Source organism: Mobula hypostoma, chromosome 12 (assembly GCF_963921235.1).
Source record: "Mobula hypostoma chromosome 12, sMobHyp1.1, whole genome shotgun sequence".
In the NCBI taxonomy this organism is placed as follows: domain Eukaryota; kingdom Metazoa; phylum Chordata; class Chondrichthyes; order Myliobatiformes; family Myliobatidae; genus Mobula; species Mobula hypostoma.
In genome coordinates this window covers 57,547,908-57,562,564 of record NC_086108.1, presented here as the reverse complement: position 1 = coordinate 57,562,564, position 14,657 = coordinate 57,547,908, and the positions used below count along the sequence as shown (strand labels likewise).

Genomic DNA, 14,657 nt, shown 5'->3' with positions numbered 1-14,657 from the left:
ATTGGGACATCATAGACTAGTGGAGGCCACAGAATCCGTGGGAGAATACCATGCTATTAACTCCTAGGGGTGGGGGGGGGCAGGGGTCATTGCTTTGCTGCTGCTTATGCGTGGGAGGGGGGGAGCTGGGGGGGTCTTTGGGGTTCTAACATTTAACTGTCATTCATTCCTTGGGGCACACCCCTGTTTTCGTGGATGTTTGCAAAGAAAAAGAATTTCAGGATGCATATTGCATACATTTCTCTGACATTAAATGTACCTATTGAAACCTACTGGATTTACCTGGCAGTCAGTCGTGACTTTTCCACAGCAGTCAGACCTTGCTGCAGCTCTTCCCTAGCTGCTTTGATGGATGCTGTGTCTTTCAGTGAGCTGTTAAACACCTTGCCATGGCTCTTCACCAGTTTCTCTGATTGGCTTGGAATTTGGGCGCCTCCCTGTTTAAAACGGAATTTGTCAACCACCTCTCCTCTCTTAAGTACTAAGGATCTGGATTTCTTAGATTTGAGGCTCATCCTTGCCCAAGTAGTGAGCTTCTCCAGACCCTGGAGCATCCATCTGCATCCTGGCACTGACGTTCTTGTTACAGTCAGGTCATCCACCAATGCTCCTATTGGTGGTTGACGGGCACCAGACCTGGACAACGAGCCTCTGCTGACTTGGCCAATATGTTCATCGCCAAGGAGAAGAGGGTCACAGACACTGTACATCCTGTTATGATTCCCTTCTCAAGAAAACTAGGAATATGCTTTTAAAGACTACAACACTGGAGAAGCCACATGAGAGCAAATTTTTAATTGACTGGATAGGCCTGAAGGAGTTTATGAATTTACTGAAACTTAAAGAATCAGACATGAAAACTTATTGTACCTCAGAAACAGCAGCATTCTAAACATGCTTGTTCCTACACATTTCAGGCTGCATGAATCAGTCGCTTGTCACTCTAATTCACCTAAGTGACACAGATTGCGAATAATCCATTTTTCCACCCAATACAAAAAGGCGCTAAATTCTGGCTTTAGAAACATTATTATCATGCTGACATGAGAAGGAGAAACAAACACATAGTGCTCTGAACAGCCCCAGCAGTGTGGAGAAGTCTCTTGTATATTGGCTACCCTCAATAATATTTTCAAGTCTTCTGCCAGCTCAACTTTCCCAATTTTTCACCTTTGCTGCTACCAACAGCTAATCTATACAACAACAGACATCAAAGTTGCTGGTGAACGCAGCAGGCCAGGCAGCATCTGTAGGAAGAGGTGCAGTCGACGTTTCAGGCCGAGACCCTTCGTCAGGACTAACTGAAGGAAGAGTGAGTAAGGGATTGGAAAGTTGGAGGGGGAGGGGGAGATCCAAAATGATAGGAGAAGACAGGAGGGGGAGGGATGGAGCCAAGAGCTGGACAGGTGATAGGCAAAAGGGGATACGAGAGGATCATGGGACAGGAGGTCCGGGAAGAAAGACAAGGGGGGGGGGACCCAGAGGATGGGCAAGAGGTATATTCAGAGGGACAGAGGGAGAAAAAGGAGAGTGAGAGAAAGAATGTGTGCATAAAAATAAGTAACAGATGGGGTACGAGGGGGAGGTGGGGCCTAACAGAAGTTAGAGAAGTCGATGTTCATGCCATCAGGTTGGAGGCTACCCAGACAGAATATAAGGTGTTGTTCCTCCAACCTGACCCAACTCCAACGGCTTCATCTTTACAGTAGAGGAGGCCGTGGATAGACATGTCAGAATGGGAATGGGATGTGGAATTAAAATGTGTGGCCACTGGGAGATCCTGCTTTCTACAATGGTTTCCTATCACTGTTCAAAAAAATCTGATGTTCAGATCAAGAAATATTTATGGGTAACAATGTAGATAATGGAAAATATGTGCATGCTATCATAATTTCTTTACTTTAATACTAAAATGCCATAAAAAGTCAACTGTGAAGTACTCATCTCCAACTTTGTGACTTATCCACCTTCAAAATGAAATTGTCTTAGTCTGGATAGGAAAGAGTACATCAGACAGGTTATTAGATAGATAGATAAATGGATATTTTATTGATCCCAAAGGAAATTACAGTGTCACAGTAGTATTACAAGTGTACAGATATAAATATTAGATGTAGAAAGAATTAAAAATAAGTTGCCATAAGCAGTCTAAGAGGAGAGTGTCATCATTTCCCCAGCTATAGGTTGATTCATGATAGTCTCTGATGGCCAAGGGTAAGAATGACCTCATACCGCATTCTTTGAAGTAGCGCAGTCATCAGTCTATTACTGAAAGTGTACCTCTCTTCAACCAAGGTGGCTTGTGGAGGGTGAGAAACATTGTCCAGAATTGCCAGGATTTTCCACAGGGTCCTTTGTTCTGCCACAGCCTCCAGTGTGTCCAGTTTGACTTCTATAACAGAGCCAGCCTTCCTAATCAGTTTATTGAGCTAGTTGGCATCACCCATTTTGATGCCATTGCCCCAGCACGCCACTGCATAGGAGATTGTACTGATGACAACAGACTGGTAGAACATGTGAAGGAGAGGCCTAGATACTCCAAAGGACCTCAGTTTCCTCAGGAAGCGGATTGACTCTGGCCCTTCTTGTACACAGCCTCTGTGTTGGTGCTCCACTCGAGTCTGTCATCCAGGTGCATTCCCAGGTACTTGTAGGTCCTCACCACATCCACGTCCTCACCGTCAGTAGTAACGGAACAGTGCAGGCTTAGTCTTCCTAAAGTCCACCACCATCTCTTTTGCCTTACTGATGTTGAACTGCAGATGTTTCAGCTTGCACTATTTGTCGAAGTCCTCTACCAGGGCCCTGTATTCATCCTTTATACACCCAACTATTGCCGAGTCATCAGAGAATTTCTACAGATGACATGACTCAGTGTTGTGTTTAAAGTCTGAGTTATACAGGGTAGACAGGAAGGGAGTCAATACAGTTCCCTGTGGGGCCCCAGTGCTGCTTAGAGCCATGTCTGACAGACACAGCTCTGAAGCCACACAAACTGTGGTCTGCCAGTCAGGTAGTCCATTATTCAGGATACAATGGAAGTGCCAACCTGCATTGAATGGAGCTTTTCCCCCAGCAATGAGGGCTGTGTGGTATTGAAGGCTCTTGAGAAATCAAAAAACATTATCCTCACAGTGCTGCCCTGTTTATCGAAGTGGGAGGAGGCTCTGTTCAGCAGGTAGGTGGCAGCATCGTCAACTCCAATGTGCTCCTAGTAGGCAAACTGCAGGAGGTCAGGGGCTGATCTGACCAGGGTTGGACGTGAGCCAGGACCTCTAGGGTCTTCATAATGTGTGAGGTCAGGGCCACTGGACAGTTGTCATTCGAGACCTTCAGTTGGCCCCTGTTGAGTATTAGGACCACACATGACGTTTTCCACATAGTTGGGACCTTTTCCAGGCTGAGACTCAGATTGAAAATATTCTGGAGAACTCCACATACTCCTTGGGGTTCACACCATCTGGTCCCAATGCTGAGTTTCCCCAGAGCCCCTCTCACCTGCTCAGTAGTGAAGGTGAATCCATGATTACTGGTTTATTAATGGCTTAGTATCACAGGAACTAGGAGGAGAAAAAATACTAACATGACTCCCCATCCCCGAAGATACATACTCTAATCAGAAAATATTTGAATATACAAATGCAGAGGCTCACGTGCCCAGCTTAGGAAGAAAGCTGAAAAGAAACAAAACCAAATCCAAATGAACAAAGTGGTAACTTTGGGTATAATTTCTCTTTTTGAAAAGCTGTACATAAAGAGTGCAGGCGAACAAGTATCTCTGGATGCAATACAAAGAATTTCTGTGGCTTCTCTGAATACTTCTTGGCTCATGCTTCTGAGTCAAGCAATGACAATTACGCACAGTGACACAGATGTAGTCAAACTAGAACATTACTCCTAATGTTTAGAAAGATGGCTCATAGAACCACAAGTGCAAATGTAGGAAGACAACTTAAACAGATAAAGGTGGTCACACTGCAACGACAATTCAAGGTGGATTACAATATGTTTATAATCCATCTAATGGCCTTTTGGAATTTCATTTAAGACTTTCACAGCATGATGTAACTCTTGCTCCACGTAGCCAATAAAATAAAACAGCAATGCAGGAATGTCTATCTTTTCTGGTTTACCACAGCCATTCCAATATACAGCATAAACCCTTCCTTCCACTGAATCTGTTCCTTGGATAAGTAACGTGCAGGGATCAGGCATACTCATATGTTCCATTACATACACTCAATTGAATTGCATAGCTTGCTGCCTCTGCATGGACATCACATGCTGTCCAAATTGGAAGGGATTCATCTTCTATGTTTCGTACTCCAAATCAAACATCTCAAAGAAGAGGAGCAGCCCAGCATTTCCAGTCTGGTGCGGCTTGCATCAAGCTAAGTCTTTCCAATTCAGTTATAATTTTCCCATCCACTCACTGAAAAATCGCAGATACCTCCAGTCCATAAAAAGCAGGTCTCATCCAGCTAACTTCCACTCTGTCAATCTGTTCTCAACCAGTAACAAACTGATGGAAAGTATCATTAACATTCCCAGCTGGTGGCACTTCCTCCCTTCTAACCTCCTTACTCTTGCTTAGTTTGGGGATCGCTAGAGCATCTGAGTTCCAAACCACGTTACACCATTTGGCCAAAAATGGCCAAAGGAGTTAAATTTCACTGCTAAGTTGAGCAGGGGGCCCTTGACAGTCCTTCGGCTAAGTTCAAAGAGCTTTGTAAGAGTACAGTCAAGAGCAAAAGTTCCTTTGGAATTTGAATCATAATAAATACAAAGGAAGAAGGATATAATCTTTGATGACTAACTGTTCTAAATTGGAGTGCTGCTACAAAGAGTTCCTCTCAGCAGCAAAATATACCTTATTTTTAGGTTGTTCAATGCCTCTCCTCAGGACCAGATCAGAAATGAATGTTCACTGATAAGAGCATTTCCAGTTCTTAATGAAGCAAGCCACATCTGAATGCAGGATCAAGTCAATTGTCATGGCATAAACTGATGTGGCAAATAAGGTCTGCATCAAGCAAATTCCAGGCAATAGACAGCTCCAGAAGGAGGGAAATTTTTCTGAGCCTGCCACACAATGCTGTTTACAAGAGCAAGTCAAAGCTGGGTACCTTATGACAACGAATTCAGTTCTTTTTCACCATTATTTGGCAATTAGAGTATGGAATACTACCCACTTGCCAGGAAGATTGTAGGTCCGATACTCAAGAAGCTGTATGAAATCCACAACAATGCAACCTACGTGATCAGTAGCTAACCTACTGCCTTTAAAATTCACTTCTTCTATGACTACTGCACCATGGCTACCAGGTATAACTTTGCAAAATGCACCGCAGCAACTTAGTAAAGTTCTATGGGAATAACTTGAAATTGGATAACATCAGCATGCATATGAGAATACTACCACTTGCAAGCTTCACTTCTAACCTGATTTAGAAATACATCACAGTCCCATCATCACCAGCACTAAATACTGGAGTTCACCATCCAACCTCAATGAGCAATTATATCACTACACAAACTGCAGCAGTTCAACATATAAATCGTCATGCCCATCTCATGAATATTTAGGATGGAAAATAAAAAAGAGTTAGCCAGCAAATCATGCATGTAAATGCTTAAAAAGAAACATTAGAAGAATGAGGGGTGACTTCACTGAAACCTATCGAATGGTGAAAGGCCTTGATAGTGTGGATGTGAAGAGAATGTTTTCTATGGTGGGAGAGTCTAAGACCAGGTGACACAGCCTCAGAAGAGAGGAGTGTCCTTTTAGAACAAAGATGAGGAGGAATTTCTTGAGACAGAGAGTGGTGGATCTGTGGAATCATTTGCTACAGGCAGCTGTGGAGCTAAGTACTTATGTATGCTTAAGCCAGAAGTTGACAGATTCCTGATTGGTCAGGGCACAAAGGGATACGGGGAGAAGACAGGAGATTGGGGCTGAGAGGAAAATTGGATCAGCCATGATGAAATGGTGGAGCAGACTCGATGGGCCAAATGGCCTAATTCTGCTCCTGCACCTTGTGGTCTTATTACTACCCAAAATGCCTCCTCTGTGTGTCTCACTTGCTTTTCTACAACTGATCTGACATTTAGATAGCAACCCCTTTTTCCCTGCCAGGCCATCACCTTTTCCTCTAGTTAAAACCAGTCCTCCAAACAACAATACATCCTTTTCTTATTCCATCCTCTCACTGTCTCCCTAATTCACATGTTATAAAGCCAGTTAGTTGCTAGTCACAAACTAAAAACATTCCAACATACAAGTAAGTACTATTGGAAATGAGTCCATGCATTCTAAGATTTAACATTCTTTAAACACCACAAATGCCTAAAATGCTTACATGGTACAAGTGATAGAGACTGGCTGCTCAGATCTTGTTTCCAATGACCAGGGTAGTCTCAACCAATATCCTGTTCTGAAAAGAAAATGTAAATTCAAGATTCAAGATTGTTTAATATAATTTTCTTTGCACAAGTGTAAGGAGAATAAAATAATTATTTCTCTGGATCTGATGCAGTACAAAAAAAACACAAAAGATAAAGAACACAATAAAAATAAATTTAAAAGCCACAATAAAGATAGTTACATACATAGGTTGATTATATGTCCACAATGTGACACCTGGCTGTACATAAGGTGACTAACAGGAAATAATAAAGCAGTGGTGGAATTAGTGGGTGGAGGTGTCAATCAGCCTTACTGCTTGAGGAAAGTAATTGTCCCACTTCCATCTGAGAGGAAGCTACATAACATCCACGTCAGGATGACCACACTCAAAATCAAAGAGTACATGAACAGGGCATGTGGGATCCTTCATGATGTTACTGCCTCTTTTCTGGCATCTTTCCGTATATATGTCCTTGATGGCAGGTAGGCTGGTGCCAGTGATGCGTTGAGCAGTTTCACGACCCGTTGTAGAGCCCTCCTGTCTGCCACAGTGCTGTTTCCATACCAAGCAGTGATGTAGCTTATTAGGATGCTTTCTACTGTGCATCTCTAGAATGACATGAGTATGTACTCTATGTGCAAAGTCCAGTTCTCTTCAGCATCCTCAAAAATTAGATGCATTGGTGATCTTTCTTTACTATATATGCTGTAAAGCTCCAATCATCATCATTGTGTGCAGTGTCATATGATGTGGGTGATCGTGGTCTCATGACCATGATTATTCTTGGCAAATTTTTCTACAGAAGTGGTTTGCCATTGCCTCCGTCTGGGCAGTGTCTTTACAAGAAGGGTGACCTCAGCCATTATCAATACTCTTCAGAGATGGTCTACTTGCTGTCAGTGGTCTGTGATACGCAGCAGCTACTCATACGACTATCCACCACCTGCTCCCATGGCTCATGTAACCCTGATCAGGGAGCTAAGCAGATGCTACACCTTGCCCAAGGGTGACATACAAGCTTGTGGAGGGAAGGAGCGCCTTAAACCTCCTTTAGTAGAGATGTATTTCCACCCCGCCACCCAAGCTCCAATGTCATCTTCAAATTTGCCTATGACATCACTATTGTAGATAAAATCACAGATGATAACAAGGAGGCAGCCAGGAGTGAGAAAGGACAGGTTGAATGGTGCCATAACAACAATCTTGCACTCAAAGTCAAAAAAACTGAGGAAATGAGTGCAGACTTTAGGAAGGGGAAGTTAGGCAGCTAGCACCAGCTCTCATTGAAAGGTCTGTATCAGAAAGGTATGAACATCTCAGAGGTTCCTAGGTATGAACATCTCAGAGGATGTATCCTGGTCCCAGCACATAGATGCAAACATGAAGATACACCAGCATTTTTACTTGCTTAGAAATTTAAGGAGATTGAACATGTCAACAAGGACTTTGAGAAACTTGTAATGGAGAAGGCTACAGAGAGTGGTGGATTCAACCACTTCCATCATGGGTACAATTCTCCCTACTATCAAGGACATATAAAAGAGGCAATGTCTCAGGAAAGTGACATCGATCATTAAGGGGCTCACCATCCATGCAATGTCCTCTTCTCATTGCTGCCATTCAGGCAGGAGGTGCAGGAGCCAGAAGACCCACACATCAAGGTTCAACAACAATTCTTCCCCACTGCCATCAGGTTCTCGAACCAACCGGAAAAACCTTAATACTACCCTAGAATATCTTTCTTTTATTTTTTCCCCTTCAACATGCACTAATGTTATTATGTTTACTTCATCTTGTGTGAAAGTAATGGGCAATTTATATTAATATCAATTTACATTAACACAGTACTGTTTAAAAGTCTTAGGCACTCTAGATTTTTTATAGAAATTTTGTTTAAGATGCTTATCTTTTGCATTAGGGTGTCAGTAGAAAAGAGCAAATTTTAGATTTCCAAACATCTTCCAAAAAATTGAATGGTACTTCATTACAGAATAGTAACATAATAAGTAATAGACCATTTTTCAAATAAGACCTTGATTACTTTGTAGGTACATAGCCCAGTGCATGATTAAACAAAGATAACAGGTGCTAATGAGTTGAATGAACTAAACTGATTAATTGAAACAGAAACAGGTGTAGCAGAAATGAAACTGGGTGAAGCACAACCAGATGAAAAGGTGAAGGTGTGACAGATATGACAATTTAACCTTCAAATCATCAATTCTTACACCATGGCAAGAGTGAACATAGCGACAGGACACAAGATGGTCACCCTGCATCAGCAAGGTCTCTCCCAAGCAGAAATTTCACAGCAGGCAGGAGTTTCCAGATGTGTGCTGTCTAAGCTCATTTGAAGAAACACACAATGAAACAGGCAATGCTGAGGATCAGAAATGCAGTGGTTGGCCACAGAAACTGAATGCAGCGGATGAGAAATACATTAAACTGAGGTCCCTTATAAATCAGAAGTCCAGTGCCAATATCATCTCTGAACTCACAGAAACCACTGTAACTGAAGTACACCCCTCTATAGTCCGGAGAAGTCCTGTCAGAAGTAGTCCTCATAGAAGAGTTACCACCAAAAAGCCATTCCTCTAAAGTGGAAACAAAGCCAAGAGACTCACATGTGCAAAAAAAAACACAAGGACTGGGGTACTGAACAATGGCAGGAAGTTCTCTTGTCTGACAAGTCAAAATTTAGAATTATTGGCTCAAACAGGAAGCAATTTATCCGGAGAAGAGCACTACACACAGCCAAACATTAAGCGTAGTGGAGGTTCTCTGCACGTCTGGAGCTGCATTTCTGCAAATAGAGTTGGTGATCCGGTCAGAATTAATGGAATCCTCAATGATGAGAAATACAAGCAAATTCCATTCATCACGCAGTACCATCAGGGAGGTGTCTATCAGTCCCAATTTCATCCTGCAACAGGACAATGACCCCAAACACATGGGCAAAGTCATAACAAATTATCTTCAGTGAAAAGAAGAACAAGGAATTCTGCAACAGATGGTATGGCCTCCACAGAGCCCTGATCTCAACATCATCAAGGCTTTCTGGGATTATCTGGAGAGACAGAAGCAGGCAAGACAGCCAAACTCTACAGAAGAACTGTGGCAACTTCTCCAAGATGTTTGGAACAACCTGCCAGCATATTTTCTTATAAAACTGCATGATAGTGTATCTAAGAGAATTGATAGAGTTTTAAAGGTAAAGGGTGGTTACACCAAATATTGATTTGATTTAGTTTTTTTTTACTGTTTACTGCTCTTTAAAGTAATTTTTTTGATATTTAGAAACTTTTCATTTCTTATGAAAGCTTCTTCGCTTTACATCTTTTTTACATGTGCCAAAGACTTTTGCACAGTACTGTATGTTTGTAATGTATTGTGCTGCTGCAAAAAACAAATTTTGATAGTATTTATATCTTGGGTGTACGTATGTCCATATCAATAAATTTGAACTTTCTACACAAGAAAGGAAGAAAAAAGTAAATTAGAAACTATAAGTACATTTGATTAAGTCAACATGGTTTTAGAGAAGAAATATTACAGTCAGTGTTTTTTGAGCATATATTAATAGAATAGTTAGAAGAGGTCCAGTGTATCTATTGTATTTGGACTACTAAAAGCAAAGGTATCCTTTCAGAATTTATGGAAACAGGAAATGTTGGAAATATTTAAACATCACGCAGCTTCTATGGAAAGGGAAACATAATTTACTTGCCGATTTAGCCTAGTTTTGATGAAAGGTTATCAACAAATTGTTATTTCCATTTCTTTCTCTCTCTGCAGATGCTGCCTGAATAGTTGACTACATCCAGCATTTTTCTACTTATATTTCAGAATTTGAGCAACTGTGTTTTAGTTTGCTTTTCAAATAATCATAGAATTAAAGTTAATATTATTTTGTATTGAAGATTGGCTAACTGAAAGAAAACAAAGGGTAGAGATGAATTTATTGTTTTCAAGTTGACAAGCTGTAACCAGTTGGGTGGCTGTGGCTAACTTTAAGGTATTGACCTTTTCTGACAATAGAAGGGCAAATTAAGGATGACACAAAATGCCTGTGAACTAACTGAGTGAATGTAATTGTGTGGGTAAAAAGATAACAGATAAAGTCCAATGAGAAATGGGAGACTTCCTACTTTGGTAGGAAGAATGGAAAAAGCTAGGTCATTCAAATGGTGCAGTCATATCAATTAGTACCTGTTGCATAAGGGTTAAAAGTATGTCTGCAATATAGTGAATTTGTCAGTTAAAAGCATTCAGGTTGAACGTACAGGCTCATCTAAAAAAATAAGTAAATCTTGGTTCATCAAATCATGCAGCTACAAGGAAATCATGAGGCCTGAAAGCATTTAGCTGTAAAGACATATGGCAGTAAGATAAGACAATGTTTTTCAGGAATAACAAAAACTAGCCCTATCCCGGTGCAATGAATAACAGTCTTCTTTTTAAAAAGGAGGACAACTAGTCTTAAAATTAATTGACAGTTGTTTGCAAAATTAAAAACTTGTGGTCTTATTAACTCTAAGAATAAGCTAGCTCGTCGACCATCTTGGACAGAGATCATGAACACTGCCAGGATGCTTGAGGTCTCCAAATCAGTCAGCAGGCAGAAAGTTGTGTGACTCATTGCTTTACTAATATTCTAATGACTTCTTGCTTCTTTAATGTTTTAATATTTAGTATTTGTAACCTCATACCATTGAAGTGTTCTTTCTCTCTCATTGATCTGAATTCTCAATCTATCTAATTAATCCGAGAATGTTTACATTTGGTGCAGTAAATAAGAAAGCAAATAGAACACTAGTCTTCATGGAAAGGCAATGGAATACAAGAGCACAATAATCTTGCTGCAGGAATTTAGCATGAGATCTATGTACAGCATTTGTCTCCTTATTCCAGGAAAGATATATTCAGCTCAGGGGCAGTACAAGAAAGTTTGTTTTCTGGCAATGGAGGGCTTATCCTGAGAAAAGAGTATGTAGAATAAACCAATATTCTTCAGAGTTCTGAAAACTGCAAGGTGATCAGATGAAAGCAAACCTAAGACCGAGAGAGAGCTTGCAGAGAGATAAATGTGGTAACTATATTTCCTCTGCTGGAGTATGGTAAGAGGGAGAAACATTCTCAGGTACCCACACTGCAATGATGAATTAACTCACTTCAGAAGTATTTAATTACATGTGAAGTATTCTAGGCATCACCTTAGAGATGATTAAAAAGAAGTTAACTATAAAGGCTCCTAGAAATAGCCACTAGGTGCTGAGATTCTGCTGGAACAGCTTGGTCAGGAAACAGGTGGTTAATTATTCTGCACAGGTTTTTTGCCATACAACCTACTGAGGCAGCTTTGAATTTGTTCAAGTACAGTTACAATCAATATAATTCTCCACTTAATATTCAACAACATTTGGTTGTTGTATAGTACTTCTGATTGAATGCTGGCCTTCGTTCGGGGGAACTGAGTTCATGAGTTCAAGAGCCACTGGGTAATGTTGCAGCTCTATAAAACTCCCGTTAGACCACACTTGGAGCAGTGGGAGATGCTGGCGGTGTTGGTTGCGTTGCAATGGGTGCAGAAAGCCAGACAAGCCAAAGCATTGATATGTTCAGATTCATCCTCAGTTCTAGCAAGTTTAAGGTCTTTTCACACAAACAGTCGGCAAGATGTACTTTATGAAGTCCTTCAGTTAGTTACAAGAATTGCAAATCAGGGAGGTCAGGTAAAATTTCTATGGGTTCCAGCACATGTAGGGGTGAAGAGGAATGAGAGGGTGGATGAGTTGGCAAAGAGGGTGTTAAAGAAAGAAAATGTGGAAATGCACATTAGTATCAGTAAAGCAGAGGTTAAGTGTGTAATCTGGGAAAAAGTCAACCAAATGTGGCAAGAAAGATGGGACAGGGAGGGGAAAGGGAGGCATTTATATCAAATACAAAAGAGTGTTGCAGTTACTAGGATAGGTAATGGAAACAGAAGAGAGGAAATTGTGTGGACTAGGTTAAGGCTGGGGCACTGTGCATTAAACAAAACATTGAAAATGATAGGGAAACACCAGACAGGATTGTGTGAGGAATGTCAGGAAGAGGAGTCAGTAGAACATGTAGTTTTGTGTTGCAGGAAGTATGGGATACAGAGAGAGATGATGAGAAATAAATTAAGGGAGTTGGGGATGCAGGAATTCACATTAAAAGGGTTGCTGGGCATGGGTGAGAGAGCACAAGTCCGGGTATTTTTAGCGTTTTTAAGGGGTACAGGGGTTTTTTATAGAATATGACGAATAAACAGGAATAGGATACTAGGATGGTCAAAGATGGGAGGGTGAAGTGTAGGTTTGTGTGTGTGTGCACGCGATTGGGTGAAGGGATTTAGAATGTATGTCTAGTGCACACTCTGGAGCAGAGGGTGGCGGTAATGTACCATTAAGCTGGATGCCAACCGCCGTAAAACAAGATACAGACAGACAGACTTGGAGCAGTGTTCAGTACTAGTGGTCTCATTTTAAGGAGGAAGTGGAAGCTTTACAGAGGGTGCGGAGTAGATTTACCAGGATGCTGCCTGGATTAGAAAGCATGTCAGACAAAATGTTGAGCAAGCTAGGCATTTCTCTCTGGAGCAAAGGATGATGAGAGGAGACTTGATAGAGACTATAAGATTAGATATCTTCATAGAGTAGACAAACAATACCTTTTCCCACAGGGAGGAAATGGCTAATAAGAAAGGACATAATTTCAGGTGTGGAGAAAAGAATAAAGAGGCGTGTCAGAGGAAGGTTTTGTTTTTTTTATATATAGAGTGGTGAGTGCATGGAACATGCTGCCAGGGATGGTGCTAGAGGCAGATAAATTAGAGACATTAAGAGACTCTCATATAGATGAAAGAAAAATTAAGGGCTATGCAGGAGGGTGGTATTATATTGATCTTGGAGCAGGTTAAAAGGTCGGCGCAATATCGAGGGGTTGAATGGCCTGTATTGTGCTGTACTGTTCTATGTTCTATGAATATGGATCTACTTGTCAGTTCCCGGCATATTTTCCTTAGATCTACTGTTTGACATTGTAGACATCCATGTCTAGAATCACTGCATCTTCGTCTATTTCTGATGCGTATTTAATGAGACGTACTTCATTTTAAAATTTTATCTTCTACAATCAGTAGCAAAATGAATGACCTTGTAGCTAATTCCAAGTTGCGGACAATCACGGTGGGAGCTTACTCCTTTGAAGCCTTGCAGCGCTGGGAGCACACGGCGAATTTTCACTGGAACAAGTATAAACCTCGCAGCATAAGGCAAAACTGCAATGTGTGGGTGGACAATTGAAGTGCACCTACAATGCTTCTATATAAACACCTCTATAATTAGTCCTCAAAAATCTAATTCCAGTTGTACTGCTGCCGTTATAATAACGCAAAAAAATACATTTCTAATCTCGATTGTTAAACGGGTGGAAAAGAGAAAAAAAAATCCCGATGGGGGGGCAGAGTCAAGAAAATTCACAGTATCGTGTTGCCATGGCATACCATTCCAGTATCAGACAAGTATAAGACTTAGTTAAATTTGACTATCACGGCCATATTAAGAGAAACGTACTTATTTTCCGCATGTTCAAAACTATATTATCAGATATAAATAAGATATTTCCTTATGACTAAGTATTTCATCCTTTATATTCCTGTAACATGTCAATACAAAAATTCTGAAAACCGATCAAAAGATCACAACAAAAATCCGCGAATCGGTAAACCGGTATTCCGCTGTCAAACCACAGTTGCTCGAGTCCCCGATTCTTCGATACGAGATCCGCACATACCTGATCCCCTTTGACGCCAATATATCACCTTCAGAGTCATCGGCATCTTATTGTTGGTAAGACGCGATTTAAAATTAAACTTTGTTGCTAAATCTGTAATCTACACGAAACCACGTGGTAATAATTTAAACTGCACCAAACCTACCGTTTAGCGGTGTTCTACATATTTGTACGCGCTCCCAAGGTCGCAGCGGAGATGAGACTAATGTGCATTTCCTTCTCAATCCAGGATCATAACGAAGTTGATTGAACTGCAATTTTCACTCTCCAATTATATGATTTGGATATTAACACATTTTTTTACACAGACATTCACCAGATTTCCCAATTACTACTTTTTCCTGGATGCTCGCAAACATAATGCGGTTTATAGGTGTGTTCTCACGACCACAGCACTATCCTGCGGCTCGTGGGAACGGATTCAACGTTCAA

The 14,657-nt window shown here is 41.0% G+C and overlaps 1 protein-coding gene across 2 annotated transcripts in view; it reads right to left on the bottom strand.

Annotated features, from left to right (window-relative positions):
• Nucleotides 1–14,561, bottom strand: part of lrrc7 (leucine rich repeat containing 7) — a 661,225-nt gene extending 646,664 nt beyond the window's left edge. Inside the window, exons 1-2 of one of the 2 annotated variants that reach the window (XM_063064198.1) lie at nucleotides 14,371–14,384; nucleotides 6,360–6,434 (exon numbers count right to left, since the gene is read on the bottom strand). The gene's annotated coding sequence lies outside the window, so the exon portion shown is untranslated. Of the gene's footprint in view, nucleotides 1–6,359; nucleotides 6,435–14,370 lie in introns of both variants that reach the window. The other variant, XM_063064200.1, reaches the window with a different exon arrangement.
• Nucleotides 14,562–14,657: the final 96 nt, after the last annotated feature.